Genomic DNA, 15,791 nt, shown 5'->3' on the forward strand with positions numbered 1-15,791 from the left:
AGTTTATGTGTGATCGGATCCAAAACCACATTTTCACTCCACCTTATCCTAAAGGATGTTGGGTATAAAAAGGGGATTAAAACCCCCCTACAGACCACCACTGAGGAAGGGGCCAGGAAAGGACCCCGAAACGCGTTTGGTTTCTGTATACCTCGGACATCAGCTGATGAACATTTACGAGACCCCAACATCCCGATAACTGGACTTTAAACTTTGTCGGAATTGCGACTTCTGCCAATGTGGAGGAAACACCTTGTTAACTACAAAACTAAGTCCAGACTTGCAACATCGGTGAACATCATCAGGAGATCTCTCATGTTGGGAGCTACATGATCATCCGAATCACCCCAAGCAAGCGACCAGATCCAGGTACCGCCGAATCTGACACAGTGAGCCACGTGGGACGCCACGGTTATACTCACATCAGACGGCAAAATTAACAGGTGTAATACATCCACTGACCGTGTGCTCATCTGGTCTTATTGATCGAATGATCCTGTATAAGTGAACTGATTCTTTTAAACACAGATATACTTACCTGTTCTGACTACCGAACATTCTATCTGGCACATTTCCCATTGAACTCAATGGTGATCTATTGAATATTCATTGAACATCTCAACTATTTATATATATTTTTATTGAACATCTCAACTATTTATATATATATCTCAACTATTTATATATCGAATATTCATTGAACATCTCAACTATTTATATATATATATATATATATATTCATTGAACATCTCAACTATTTATATATAAATATATATATATATATATATATATATTTTTTTTTTTATTCGTCGATAATATTTGCTCCTTTTTAGAATTGTCCCTGTTACATTTATATTACCGCATATATATATTATAGGTGTATTTATTGCCTTTTTACATTTGAACATAAACTGTTTTTTAGGTGTTATATTACCACTGTATTATAGATTTTACTGCATTATAGATTTTACCCATTTAGGTTTAATATAGGGTTATTTACTATTAAATATTATTGCTACGTATCATTTGTTCTTAGTCTCTATTTGGTCCAGTTGGTGAGTGCTCAGTCTTCCTATGTTTTCTATATTTATTCCTATTTATGACTGGGTGAGTCATTCCAGACTTAGCAGCACCCATTTCCATAGCCGTATACAGAGTGAGCCACCATATTTCTATTAAAAAACTTAATTTTGCAGCCTTTGCTGCACATGTCATTGTGAGATACACACTTTAGATACTGTTGTTCCATTCAGATATTTGAAAAACAGCCATTTTGGGCAAAAAACTTTAATTGCGGCCTAGTCTGCATCTGTACGTGTGAGATACACCCTTTACATACTGTGGTTCTATTCAGTTATTTGATAAACAGCCATTTTGGGCACAAATCTTAAATTCCGGCCTAGTCTGGATCAGTACGTGTGAGATACACACTTTAGATACTGTGGTTCAATTCAGTTATTAGAAAAACAACAATTTTGGGCAAAAAAATTGAATTGCTGCCTAGTCTGGATCAGTCGGTGTCACCCTTTAGATACTGTGGTTATATTCTTCTATCAATAAAACACCCTTTTTGTGCAAAATACACAATTTTCAGCCCTTGCTGCATCAGCACGTGTGAAATTCAAGGGTTATATACTGCTGTTATATTCAGTTATTAAACAAACACCCATTTTGGGCAAAAAAACTTTCATTGCAGCCTAGTCTGCATGTCATTGTGAGATACACCCTTTACATACTGTGGTTATATGCAGTTATTTGAAAAACAGCCATTTTGTGCACAACACTTTATTTGCGGCCTAGTCTGTATCAGTACGTGTGAGATACACTCTTTAGATACTGTGGTTCTATTCAGTTATTTGAAAAACAGCCATTTCGGGCAAAAAAAAATTAATTGCGGCCTAGTCTGGATCAGTCGGTGTGAGATACACACTTTAGATACTGTGGTTATATTCTTCTATTAATAAAACACCCTTTTTGGGCAAAATACACAATTTTTCTGCCCTTGCTGCATCAGCACGTGTGAAATTCAAGTGTTATATACTGCTGTCATATTCAGTTATTAAACAAACACCCGTTTTGGGCAAAAAACTTTAATTGCGGTCTAGTCTGCATCTGTACGTGTGAGATACACCCTTTACATACTGTGGTTCTATTCCGTTTATTTGAAAAACAGCCATTTTGGTCAAAAATCTTAAATTCCGGCCTAGTCTGCATCTGTACGTGTGAGATACACCGTTTCGATACTGTGGTTCTAGTCAGATATTTGAAAAACAGCCATTTTGTGCAAGAAACTTAAGTTCCGGCCTAGTCTGGATCAGGACGTGTGAGATACACACTTTAGATATTGTGGTTCTAATCAGTTATTTGAAAAACAGCCATTTTGGGCAAAAAAATTTAATTGTGGCCTAGTCTGTATCAGGACGTGTGAGATACACCCTTTAGATACTTTGGTTTTATTCAGTTATTAAACAAACACCCATTTTGGGCAAAAAACTTTAATTGCGGCCTAGTCTGCATCTGTATGTGTGAGATACAACCTTTATATACTGTCGTTCTATTCTGCTATTAATTAAACACCCATTTAGGACAAGATTCTAAACTTGAGAAATATGAGGAGAGCGTCAAATAAGGAACGGGGCCCAGGTCGTGTGCTGCTGGTGGAGCTCCTGTTGCAGGGAGAGGACGTGGTCGATCTGTGCCAGCTACACGCACAAGTGAAACCCCTTCCTCAGGTGCGAGTAGGTGACAGAACCTGCAGCAGTATTTGGTCGGGCCTAATGCGGCTCTACGAATGGTGAGGCCAGAACAAAAACAGGCGATAGTAGATTGGGTTGCTGACAGTGCCTCCAGTTCCTTCACATTGTCTCCCACCCAGTCTCCTGCTGAAAGATCAGAGTTGGCACCTGCAGCTGATGTCCATCAGTCTTTCACCTTACCCCCTTGCAAATCAGCCAAGCAGTCTGAGCCCCAAGTCATGCAGCAGTCTCTTCTGCTTTTTGATGACTCTGCTAGCAGGGTTTCCCAGGGCCATCCACATATCCCTGCCCCAGAAGTGGAAGAGATTGAGTGCACCGATGCCCAACCACTTATGTTTCAAGATAAGTACATGGGAGGACCATCTCAGCATGTCTCGGATGATGGCGAAACACAGGTGCCAACTGCTGGGGCTTTCGAAAGTGTGCAGACTGACAAGGAGGGCAGGGGTGAAGACTGGGTGGAAGATAATGTGGAGGACGATGAGGTCCTCGACCCCACATGGAATCAAGGTCATGCGAGTGACCTATGTAGTTCGGAGGAAGAGGCGGTGGTCGCACAGAGCCACCAGCACAGCAGATGCAGGGTGCAAAAGCGGAGAGTCCATCCCCTAGACAGTATGCCTGCTACTGCCCACCGCATCAAGGGACCGAGCACACCAAAGCCAGCTCCAAGGAGTTCCCTGGCATGGCAGTTCTTCAGATAATGTGCTGATGACAAGACACGAGTGGTTTTCACGCTGTGCAATCAGAGCCTGAAGCGAGGCATAAACGTTCTCAACCTGAGCACAACCTGCATGACCAAGCATTTAAGTGCAAAGCACGAGCTGCAGTGGAGTAGACACCTCAAAAACCAAGAAAGGTCTCTGGCTCCTCCTGCTCCCTCTTCTGCTGCAGTCTCAGCCTCTTCATACACCCTTAGAGTGACAGTGCCACCTGCCACCCCGCAAACAGATGATCTGCCAGCAACACCACCGCCTGGGTCACCAAGCATCTCCACAATGTCCCACAGAAGCGTTCAGCTCTCCATCTCCCAAACACTGGAGAGGAAGTGGAAGTACCCCCTACCCACCCGCGATCCCTAGCCCTGAATACCAGCATTTCAAAATTACTGGCCTTTGAAATACTGTTATTAAGTCTTGTGGAGACGGAGAGTTTTAAAGGCCTTATGGCGGTGGCTGTCCCACAGTACGTCATGCCCAGCCACCACTACTTTACCAGGCGAGCCATCCCTTCCCTGCAAAACCAATTGGGGGACAAAATTAGGTGTGCACTGCACAACACCATCTGTGGCAAGGTGCACCTCACTACGGATACGTGGACGTGTAAGCACGGTCAGGGACGTTATATCTCCATACCAGCACACTGGGTAAATGCAGTGGCGGCTGGGCCTGAGGCGGATAGCAGTTTTGCGCATGTCCTTCCACCACAGAGGATTGCAGGGTGCTTCAGTTTGCCTCCTGTTGCTTCTTCCTCCTACTCTGCTTCCTCATCCTCTACCAGCTCCTTATCCGGTCAGCGTAACACCTTCACCCCCAACTTCAGCACAGCCAGGGGTAAACGACAGCAGGCAGTTTTAAAACGTATCTGTTTGTGGGACAAACCCTACACCGCGTAGGAGCTGTGGACGGGCCTTGAACAACAGATCGATGAGTGTTGGTGCCATTGAGCGTCAAGCCCGGCCTGGTAGTGTGCGATAATGGGTGAAATCTCGTAGCAGCTCTGGGACTAGCCAGTGTGACGCACATCCCTTGCCTGGCGCATGTACTGAATTTGGTGGTGCAGAGATTCCTTAAAAATTACCGCGATATGTCAGAGCGGCTGCATAAAGTGTGAGCAGTCTGTGCGCACTTTCGGCGTTCTCCTCCTGCTGCTGCTTGCCTGTCAGCGGTGCAGCGTAACTTCGCCCTTCCCGCTCACCGCCTCATATGCGACGTGCCCACAAGGTGGAACTCCACCTTGCACATGCTGGCCAGACTGTACGAGCAGCAGCAGGCGATAGTGGAGTTTCAGCTGCAGCACGCATGGGTGAGTCGCTCTGCGGAACAGCACCACTTTATCACCAATGACTGGGCCTCCATGCGAGACTTGTGTTCCTTGTTGCGCTGTTTCGAGTACTCCACCAACATGGCCAGTGCCGATAACGCCCTTCTCAGCGTTACTATCCCATTTCTATGCCTCCTTGAAAAAACGCTGCTGGCGATGATGGAAGAGGATGTGGCACAGGAGGAGGAGGAAGAGGGATCATTTTGTAGGGTTTCCGGCCAGTCATTCACAAGTGGCCCCGAGAGTGGGTTCCTGCGCCCACAAACGCCAGGTACACAATTGTCCAGCCAGGGCATAGTTCTGGAGGATGACAAGGTGGAGGATGAGGAGGAGGAGGAACCTTGTTCACAGCAGGGTGGCACCCAGACCAGCTCATCGCCATCACTGGTGCATGGCTGGGGGATACAGAGAACACAGACGATACACCTCCCACAGAGGACAGCTTTTCGTTGACTCTGGGCAGCCTTGCACAAATGTGCGATTACATGCTGCAGTGTCTCCGCAATGACCGCCGAGTTGCCCACATTCTAACTTGTGCTCATTACTGGGTGGCCACGCTGCTGGATCCCCGTTACAAGGACAACGTACCGTCCTTAATTCCCTCACTGGAGCGTGATCGTAAGATGCGCGAGTACAAGCGCACGCTGGTAGACGCGCTGCTGGTGGCATTCCCACCTGACAGTGGGGGCACAGTGGAAGCACAAGGTGAAGGCAGAGGAAGAGGTCGCCAACGCAGCTGGGGCACCGCCAGCACCTCAGAAGGCAGGGTTAGCATGGCCGAAATGTGGAAAATCTTTGTCAGCACGCCACAACAACCTGCACCACCAGCTCATATGGAACGTCTTAGCAGGAGGCAGCATTTTACCAATATGATGAAGCAGTATGTGTGCACACGCCTACGCGTACTGAATGACGGATCTGCCCCCTTCAACTTTTGGGTCTCCAAATTGGGCACATGGCCTGAGCTTGCCATTTACGCCTTGGAGGTGCTGGCCTGCCCTGCCAGTGTATTATCTGAACGTGTGTTTAGCACGGCAGGGATCGTCATCACAGACAAGTGCAGCCGCCTGTCCACAGCCAATGTGGACAAGCTCACATTCATTAAAATGAACCAGGCATGGATCCCACCGGACTTGTCCGTACCTTGTGCAGAATAGACATGTATACCGGCCTTAACCAGCCATTGTTATACTACAGCGCAATTGCTCATTCTTGTATTTTGGATATTTCACAATTTAAAAAATAAAAATAAAATTAAAACAAAAAACAGTGTTGGCTACCTCGTCCTCCTCCACCGCCGCTTCCACCTACACCACTACGTCCACCGCCTCCTAAAACTCCTAGTCCATATGGAACTCCACCTCATAAATCAATTTTTAATATTTTTTTTTATTTGTATGTATTTTATGTCATTTCATTACTTTGTCTGTTACATTTTCGGGTGAAATTCACCAATTTTTGGGTGTGATGTAACACTGCTATACCTAGTAGACAGGTTAAAAAATAAATAAATGTCTCTTATATTTTCGGGTGAAATTCACCAATTTTTGGGTGTGATGTACCACTGCTATACATAGAAACATAGAAACATAGAATGTGTCGGCAGATAAGAACCATTTGGCCCATCTAGTCTGCCCAATATACTAAATACTATGGATAGCCCCTGGCTTTATCTTATATGAAGGATGGCCTTATGCCTATCCCATGCATGCTTAAACTCCTCCACTGTATTTGCAGCTGCCACTTCTGCAGGAAGGCTATTCCATGCATCCACTACTCTCTCAGTAAAGTAATACTTCCTGATATTACTTTTAAACCTTTGCCCCTCTAATTTAAAACTATGTCCTCTTGTAGCAGTTTTTCTTCTTTTAAATATTCTTTCCTCTTTTACCTTGTTGATTCCCTTTATGTATTTAAAAGTTTCTATCATATCCCCTCTGTCTCGTCTTTCTTCCAAGCTATACATGTTAAGGTCCTTTAATCTTTCCTGGTAAGTTTTATCCTGCAATCCATGTACCAGTTTAGTAGCTCTTCTCTGAACTCTCTCCAAAGTATCAATATCCTTCTGGAGATATGGTCTCCAGTACTGAGCACAATACTCCAAATGAGGTCTCACTAGTGCTCTGTAGAGCGGCATGAGCACCTCCCTCTTTCTACTGGTAATTCCTCTTGCTATACACCCAAGCATTCTGCTAGCATTTCCTGCTGCTCTATGACATTGTCTGCCTACCTTTAAGTCTTCTGAAATAATGATCCCTAAATCCCTTTCCTCAGATACTGAGGTTAGGACTGTATCACTGATTTTATATTCTGCTCTTGGGTTTTTACGTCCCAGGTGCATTATCTTGCACTTATCAACATTAAATTTTAGTTGCCAGATATTTTACCATTCCTCTAGTTTTCCTAAGTCCTTTTCCATTTGGTGTATTCCTCCAGGAACATCAACCCTGTTACAAATCTTTGTGTCATCAGCAAAAAGACACACCTTACCATTGAGGCCTTCTGCAATTTCGCTGACAAAGATATTAAACAATATGGGTCCCAGAACAGATCCCTGAGGTACCCCACTGGTAACAAGACCTTGGTCTGAATATACTCCATTGGCTACAACCCTCTGTTGCCTGTCCCTCAGCCACTGCCTAATCCATTCAACAATATGGGAGTCCAAGCCCAATGACTGCACTTTATTGATAAGCCTTCTATGTGGGACAGTATCAAAAGCCTTACTAAAGTCTAGATAAGCGATGTCTACTGCACCTCCTCCATCTATTATTTTAGTCACCCAATCAAAAAAATCAATAAGATTAGTTTGACATGATCTCCCTGAAGTAAACCCATGCTGTTTTTCATCTTTCAATCCATGGGATTTTAGATGTTCCACAATCCTCTCCTTAAGTATGGTTTCCATTAATTTCCCCACTATTGATGTCAGGCTTACTGGACTATAGTTGCCCGATTCCTCCCTACTACCTTTCTTGTGAATGGGCACATTTGTGAATGGGCACAGTAGACAAGTTAAAAAAAATAACAAATTTGTCTGTTACATTTTTTGTGTGGAATTGACCAATGTTTGGGTGTGATGTACCACTGCTATACCTAGTAGACAGGTAAAGAAACAAAACAAATTTGTGTGTTACATTTTTGGGTGAAACTCACCTATTTTTGGGTATGATGTACCACTGCTATACCTAGTAGACAGGTAAGAAAAAAAACACTAATTTGTCTGTTACATTTTCAGGTGAAATTCACCAATTTTTGGGTGTAATAAACCCCTCCTCTACCTAGTTGACAGCTTAATAAATTTCAATAATTTTTCTTTTACATTTTCGGGTGACAAAAAACTATTTTTTTCTGTCATAGACCCTGGCTCTATCAAGAAGACAGGTTACATTTCTGTAATTTTTCTGTTACATTCTTGGGTTGATATTTCACAATTTTGGATGTGAATAAACCCCTGCTCTGCATAGGTGACAGGGAATAAAATTTCAGAAATTCTTCTTTAATTGATGCGCTCCACCTCCTTTCATTCAATGCTTAAACTTTAGCAAGTTGTCCCACATTTGCGCTTTACTAATTTGTCCCACATTTGCGCTTCAATAATTTTTCCCACATTTGCGCTTCAGTAATTTGTCCCACATTTGCGCCTCAATAACTTTTCCCATATTTCCGCTCAATCCCAAAAAAATGTAATCCATTTATCTCCCTTGGATGTAGTCTCTCTTTCTCACGCTCCCTCTCCGGCGTGGAACCCTGATTCGCCGATAACCGTGATCAACATGGTAGGCTCAGAAAAGAACATCGAAAGTTGATAGAGAAGACATCCAAATGGATTGTGGATGTCGATGGGGCACCTCTGCATAGGTGACAGAACATAAATTTAAAAAAATCATCTGTTACATTGTCAGGTGACATTTTTTTATTTTGCCGGATAGAAACCCCTGCTCTGCATAGGTGACAGGGATTAAAATTTAAGAAATTATTTTTTAATTGATGCGCACCACCTCCTTTCATTCAATGCTTAAACTATAATAAGTTGTCCCACATTTGCGTTTCAATAACTTTTCCCACATTTACTCTTCAGTAATTTGTCCCACATTTGCGCCTCAATAACTTTTCCCAAATTTCTGCTCAATCCCAAAAAAATGTAATACATTTATCTCCCTTGGATGTGGTCTCTCTTTCTCACGCTCCCTCTCCGGCGTGGAATCCTGATTCGCCGATAACCGTGATCAACATGGAAGGCTCAGAAAAGAACATCGAGTTGATAGAGAAAATATCCAAATGGATGGTGGATGTCACTGCCTCTGCATAGGTGACGGAAACATAAATAAATAAAAAAAATTGTCTGTTACATTGTCAGGTGACATTTTTCTAATTTTGCCGGATAGAAACCCCTGCTCTGCATAGTTGACGGGGAATAAAATTTTATAAATTCTTCATTAATTGATGAGCGCCACCTCCTTTCATTCAATGCTTAAACTTTAACAAGTTGTCCCACATTTGCGCTTTAATACTTTGTCCCATATTTCCACTCTATCATATTTAATTTGAAACAATTAACCTCCCTTGGATGTGGTCTCTCTTTCTCACGCTCCCTCTCCGGCGTGGAACCCTGATTCGCCGATAACCGTGATCAACATGGTAGGCTCAGAAAAGAACATCGAAAGTTGATAGAGAAGATATCCAAATGGATGGTGGACATCACAGGGACGTGCGATCAGGCAGAAGTTATCTAGTCAACAAAGCGGCAGCAGGGCCTCTCCTGGCTAACGTTTCCAAATCCAAAATACCACAGTGACATTCCCTATAATTTTTATTAATGATTCCAATAACAGGGCATCTTAAGAGTCCTGTATTGGTTTTTATCGTCACTACCTCCCCGAGTCGGGAGTGGGTAATTGCCGCGCACCCCCTCCTTAACTTGGAAGCTTATGCTTCAATACTTTGTCCCACATTTCCGCTTGATTACATTTAATTTCATCCATTCACCTCCCTTGTATGTGGTATCCTTTTCTCAGGCTCCCTCTCCGGCCTGGAACCCTGATTCCCCGCCACCCGTGATCACCATGGTAGGCGCATAAAAGAACATCGAAAGTTGATAGAGCAGATATCAAATGGATCGTGAACATCACGGGGACGTGCGACATGGTGGGGCAGTAAGTGTGCACACGCCTACACGAACTGACTGACAGGGGTCAGCCCCTGCAACTTCTGGGTCTCCAAATTAGGCACATGGCCTGAGCTTGCCCTTTACCCCTTAGAGGTGCTGGCCTGCCCTGCAACCAGTGTATTGTCTGAACGTGTGTTTAGCACGACTGGAGGGGGTTATATTTCCCAATGTTTTTGGGGTGTACCCTAATTAAAAAAAAATAAAAAAAAATTCAAACCAAAAAACTGTGTAGGCTACCTCCTCTTCCTCCACCGCCGCTTCCACCTACCCCGCCACATCCACCGCCTCCTCAACCTCCTACTCCATATGGACCTCGTCCTCCTAGATCACGATTATTATCTTTTATTTTTACGTATTTTATGTTATTTAAAGTCATTTCCCTATCCACTTTTGTTTGCAGAGCACTTGCCATGCTCGTAACCACATTTTGCTGGCATTTGCAGCCCTCTAGCTCTTTCCATGACATTTTTACAGCCATTTTAGTGCTCAAAAGTGCCGGTCCCCATTGACTTCAATAGGGTTCGGGGTCAAGTTCGAGTCCCGAACTCAAACTTTTTTGTGAAATTAGGCCGAACCCGAACATCCAGGTGTCTGCTCAACTCTACTCACCTGTCTAAGATGCTGTTCATCTTCTTAAAGAGACAGTACCATGTTTCGTTGTTCATCTTTTTAAAGAGACAGTACCATTTTTCGCAAAACCGTAAAAAATGTCTAGACAAGGCTCTGAACACTCTTTTATGGCTGAACCAACGCAGATACATCATGCCTCTGAACCGGCAGATGTACAGGGAGCAGATTCTGTAGATATTACAGAACAGAGTGTAAGACCAAAACGTACAATAAAACCAATACAGAAACTCTGAGAAAACTATCAAGCCATTAGAGATGAGTTCTCCAGTTTTCTGTCAGACCTCTGGGACAGAACCTCACACAGCATGTCAGTTTTGTCACACTCTAATGATCAACCAGCTTAAATAAGAGACTCTATAAATCACCTATTTGCTGTGTATGTACGCTACCAGCAGTTGTCTGCAAAATACTCAGCCTTCTTGCAGGACTCTAATATAGAGGATTCTTCAGCAGAACTGACTAGGAATGATACACTGAACCAACAAAGGGATCTCTCAGTGCAAAATGCTAAGTTTAAGGCAGAACTCTGCATTACTCAACTGAGGGAGACCAGATCTCACAGATCTACCACAACCAAGTGCACTGCACTTTCTTCTAGATCCTCTCGTTCCAGAAGATCAATATTAAGCGACAAGTTAATAATGGCCTGCGCTAATGCGAATAAAAAAAAGGCGCAAAGTTCCTTTACCAGAAAGCAAGCAGAGATGGAAGCTCAAACGGCAGCTCAGCAAGCAGAGATGGAAGCTCAAAGGGCAGCTCAACAAGCAGAGAAGGAAGCTCAAAGGGCAGCTCAACAAGCAAAGATGGCAGCTCATCAAGCAGAGATGGAAGCTCAAAGGGCAGCTCATCAAGCCAAGATAGAAGCTCAAAGCAAAGCTCTCCAAGCAGAGGCAGATTCACAAATAAAGATTCTGCAACTGGAAGATGAGGAAGCAGCTTCCCTAGAAAGGCTGAAAGTCCTTGAACAAGCAATGGGACAAAGTGCAAATTCAGACTGCCTTATCCCAGTAGAATTGGAAGATCCAGCTGAACGCACTAATGAATACTCTCTAAAGCATAACATCTGCAAAGATACAGAGTCATCTCCTGTACCTCCTACTAACAACACTGTTCTGACTCTCAACACAGAGACCTCTCAGCTCTATATGCCTGAGCCTCTTCAAGTCTACAAGCAAGTACATCTATGCAGCAAACCGGATCAACTCATGTCAACAACAAGGTGACTTCTAGTGATAAGCCGCAAACTTCTTACTGGCAAGAGATCTGCAAACTTATATCTGAGATTTGTAGCTTGAAAGTACTTATTTCCCCGAAAATTTGCCTTTTAGGAGTTTTGGGAGAAATCAGGGGCCCCAAAATTAGACGTTTGTTGTGTAACACATTATTAGCAGCAGCTAGACTTATGGTGGCAATAGCATGGAAACAACCAAACCCACCAACTATTCAAAATTGGATCCTCAAATGCGACCAACTATATCGTCTAGAACAAATTGCACACTGGGATGCTCGTACCCCATATGCAATTCGAAATGGTTTGGAATCCATGGAAAACATTTAGAAATTTTTCTGGGATTTGAGTATTTACTGTGAGAGGTATTGTTTGCGAGGGTGGGCCTCCTCCTTTTGAGCTGCTTTCCTTTGAAAGGGTCTCATTCGGTTGTGAACACCCATACTGTTGCTCCTGGTTGGAGTCAGTAGGAGACATTACACTTTACGCCGGCCTCGATGGAATTCTGTGCTTTACAAAGCTACTTGTCCCCCCCCTCCCCCAACCTATGCTTTTGTTTCTGTTTTGTTTTATTGTGTTTAGGGTCAGTCCATTTAATTATATAGTGGATACTCATATACCTTTTAGATTAAGATGATCAGAGGCGTTTTCTTTGCTGGTAACATCTGGAAAACAATGAGCATGTTATTCTTCGATAGGGACAACTATATGAATATACTTGTAGACTGTATACGCAGAGTATGTGTATATTTAAAAAAAAAAAAAAAAAGGAAACTGGAATTATTGCTGACCTTTATGTTGGTTGTTTATTTCATGTCAGAAAACAATAAAAACAATTTTAAAACAAAAACAGTGATAAGCCGCAGCTCAAACCAAAGCCAGCACATGCCTCAGAGACTACACCACAGTTAAATGCTCATGCAACATCATTTTACCCTGGTAAACCTCACCCTACATCACCAGAGAACTTTCACACCCAAGGGGTTCCACAAGTTACTTTGACACCGAGAAGTAAGAGACCAAACATGAATGCCAGATACATGGTGCACCGTGAGCTCATTAACACCAGCCTCTCAAGGTTTGACGACTGTCCAGAGAGCTACAGGGCCTGGTGATCAACCTTCAAGTCTACTATTGCCAATCTCAACCTTACTGCTAAGGAAGAACTTGATTTGCTCATAAAGTGGCTGGGACCAGAATCTGCAGGTCATGTTTAAAGACTCAGAACAGTACATGTTGATCACCCAGATGCGGGTCTTGTTGCTGCATGGGCAAGACTTGAGCAAGCCTATGGTAGCTCTGAAGCCATAGAAAGCACTCTATTCAAGAGACTGCAAAACTTCCCAAAAATAGGGAACAAAGACTATCACAAGCTCCAAGATCTAAGTGGCCTCCTCAAGGAGCTAGCGTTGGCAAAGACTGACCCACGTCTACCTGGACTAAGTTTCCTGGACACCGCTCATGGTGTCTAAAATGCCATACAGCCTGCAAGAAAAATGGGCACAACAGGGCTCAAGATGCAAAATGGACTAAATTGTATCCTTTCCTCCATTCTCATACTTCTGCAGGTTCATTAGTGATCAAGCCTGGATGAGAAATGATCCCAGCTTCAGCTTCAGTGAACCCAACCTGCCTGCTTCATCCTCACCATCATCAAGGTATGATAACATAGCAGCTAAACATAGAGACTTAAATAGAGCTATATCTGTTAAAAGAACAGACATCTCACCCTCCACAACCTCACCTACTGATCAGGGCATTGTGGATGACAGAGATATAGACCCTGGGCTTAGGGCAAAGACTTTACAAGAGCGCAGGGAGATTCTCCGGAAACTTGACATATGCTACAAGTGCTGTGCTTCTTATAGCCATTTTGCTAAAGACTGTAAATTTGTCATCAAGTGCTCAGAATGCAGTAGCGACAGACATGTTACAGCCATGCATCCTACTCCACTTCCAGACAACCCACAGCAGCTTCCTACCTCCACTCCCGTCTCAAATCATGGTGGGGAGCAACAAGGTCATGCTCTAACCAAAGATAATGTCTCTTCTTCATGTACAGAAGTCTGTGGAGAAGGCAAGGACCACAAATGCTGTGCCAAGATATGCCTAGTCAAGATATACCCAAGGGATCATCCTGAGAAAGCTGCTAGGATGTATGCTATAATAGATGAACAGAGCAACAGAACCCTGGTTAAGCCTTAATTCTTTGAGATCTTTGGCATAGAGGGTCACGCAACACCATATACTTTCAGAACCTGTTCTGGTCGTGTAGAGACCTTCGTCAGAAGGGTTGATTGATTCATGGTCTCTCATATCAACGAGGGAGAGGGCATACCCCTACCTACGTTAGTCGAGTGCGACCAGATACCAGATGAAAGGGAAGAGATTCCCATTCCAGAAGCTGCGTATCAACATCCTCATTTAAGGCACCTTGCAGATGAGATTCCTGCAATGGACAAGAATGCTGAAATCTTAGTCCTGTTAGGAAGAGACATTCTCAGAGTACATAAAGTACCCGATCAGTGCGATGGGCCTGACAACGCCCCTTATGCACAAATACTTGACCTAGGCTGGGTAATAGTGGGTGATGTATGCTTGAACAGGATGTGTACACCATCTGAGATCCACTCCTTCAAGACTTACATGTTGGGAAACGGACGTGCATCCCACTTCAAACAGTGCCCTCACCATTATGAAGTAAAGGAGAAGCTTCTTGACATCATCCAAGTACCTGATGTTACTCCTGTCCTTTGTGATGACAACCTAGGTACCACAGTATTTTGTACTACAAGTAAGGACAACAAAATAGCCTTGTCAGTTGAAGACAGAGAATTCATAAAAATACTGGATAAGGAATTCTTTCAGGATGAGTCTAACAGTTGGGTTGCACCATTACCTCTTTGTGCTACAAGGGCCAAACTCCCAACCAATCGTGAAAAGGCTTTATCCAGATTCAACTCACTTCAACAAACACTAAGGAATAGGCCTGAAATGAAGGACCATTTAATCGCTTTTATGAAATGGATCTTTGACAATGATCACGCCCAACCAGCGCCTCCACTTCAAAGACACGATGAGTGCCTGTATCTGCCTTTCTTCCTTGTAAGCCAAAACAAATCAGGATAGTATTTGACTCCAGTGCCAAGCATCAAGGTGAATCCCTAAACGATGTTTTTGTCACTGGCCCGAATCTAACCAACAACCTCGTAGGCGTACTTATGAGATTTAGAAGAGAACCAGTTGCCATAACTGCTGATATTGAACAGATATTTCATTGCTTCATTGTACGTGAAGACCATAGAAACTTCCTAAGGTTTCTGTGGCACCGTGAAAACAACATGGACAATGAAATTATTAAATACCGCATGAAAGTATATGTTTTTGGAAATAGTCCCTCTCCCGCTGTTGCAACATACGGTTTACGAAGGACTGCCATGGATGGAGAAAAAGAGTATGGCGCGGATGCTCGACACTTTGTTGAGAGAGACTTTTATGTTGACGATGGACTTAAGTCTTTACCTACAGACGAAGAAGCCATAGACCTGCTCCAAAGGACACAAGGTATGCTTTCTGAGACCAACCTCAGACTACACAAATGTGCCTCAAATAGTGTTGCTATTATGAAAGCCTTTCAACCTGGCGATCATGCCACAGGGTTTAAGGACTTAAATCTGGGAATGGACATGCCACCTATACAGAGAAGTCTGGGCCTACAGTGGGACCTATTAAAGGACACTTTCAGCTTTCAAGTCAGCTCTACAGACAAGCCATTTACCAAGCGTGGTGTTCTGTCAGTGGTAAACAGCCTATAAGATCCAATGGGATTTGTGGCTCCCATCACCATACAAAGCCTTACTTAGACAGCTCTCAGAGTCCATTAAAGATTGGGATGCTCCACTGCCATCTGACAAGCTTTCAAAGTGGGAGTCCTGGAAGCAATCTCTTCACGCCTTAGATGGAA

The sequence above is a fragment of the Bufo bufo genome, chromosome 3, assembly GCF_905171765.1.
Source record: "Bufo bufo chromosome 3, aBufBuf1.1, whole genome shotgun sequence".
NCBI lineage: Eukaryota > Metazoa > Chordata > Amphibia > Anura > Bufonidae > Bufo > Bufo bufo.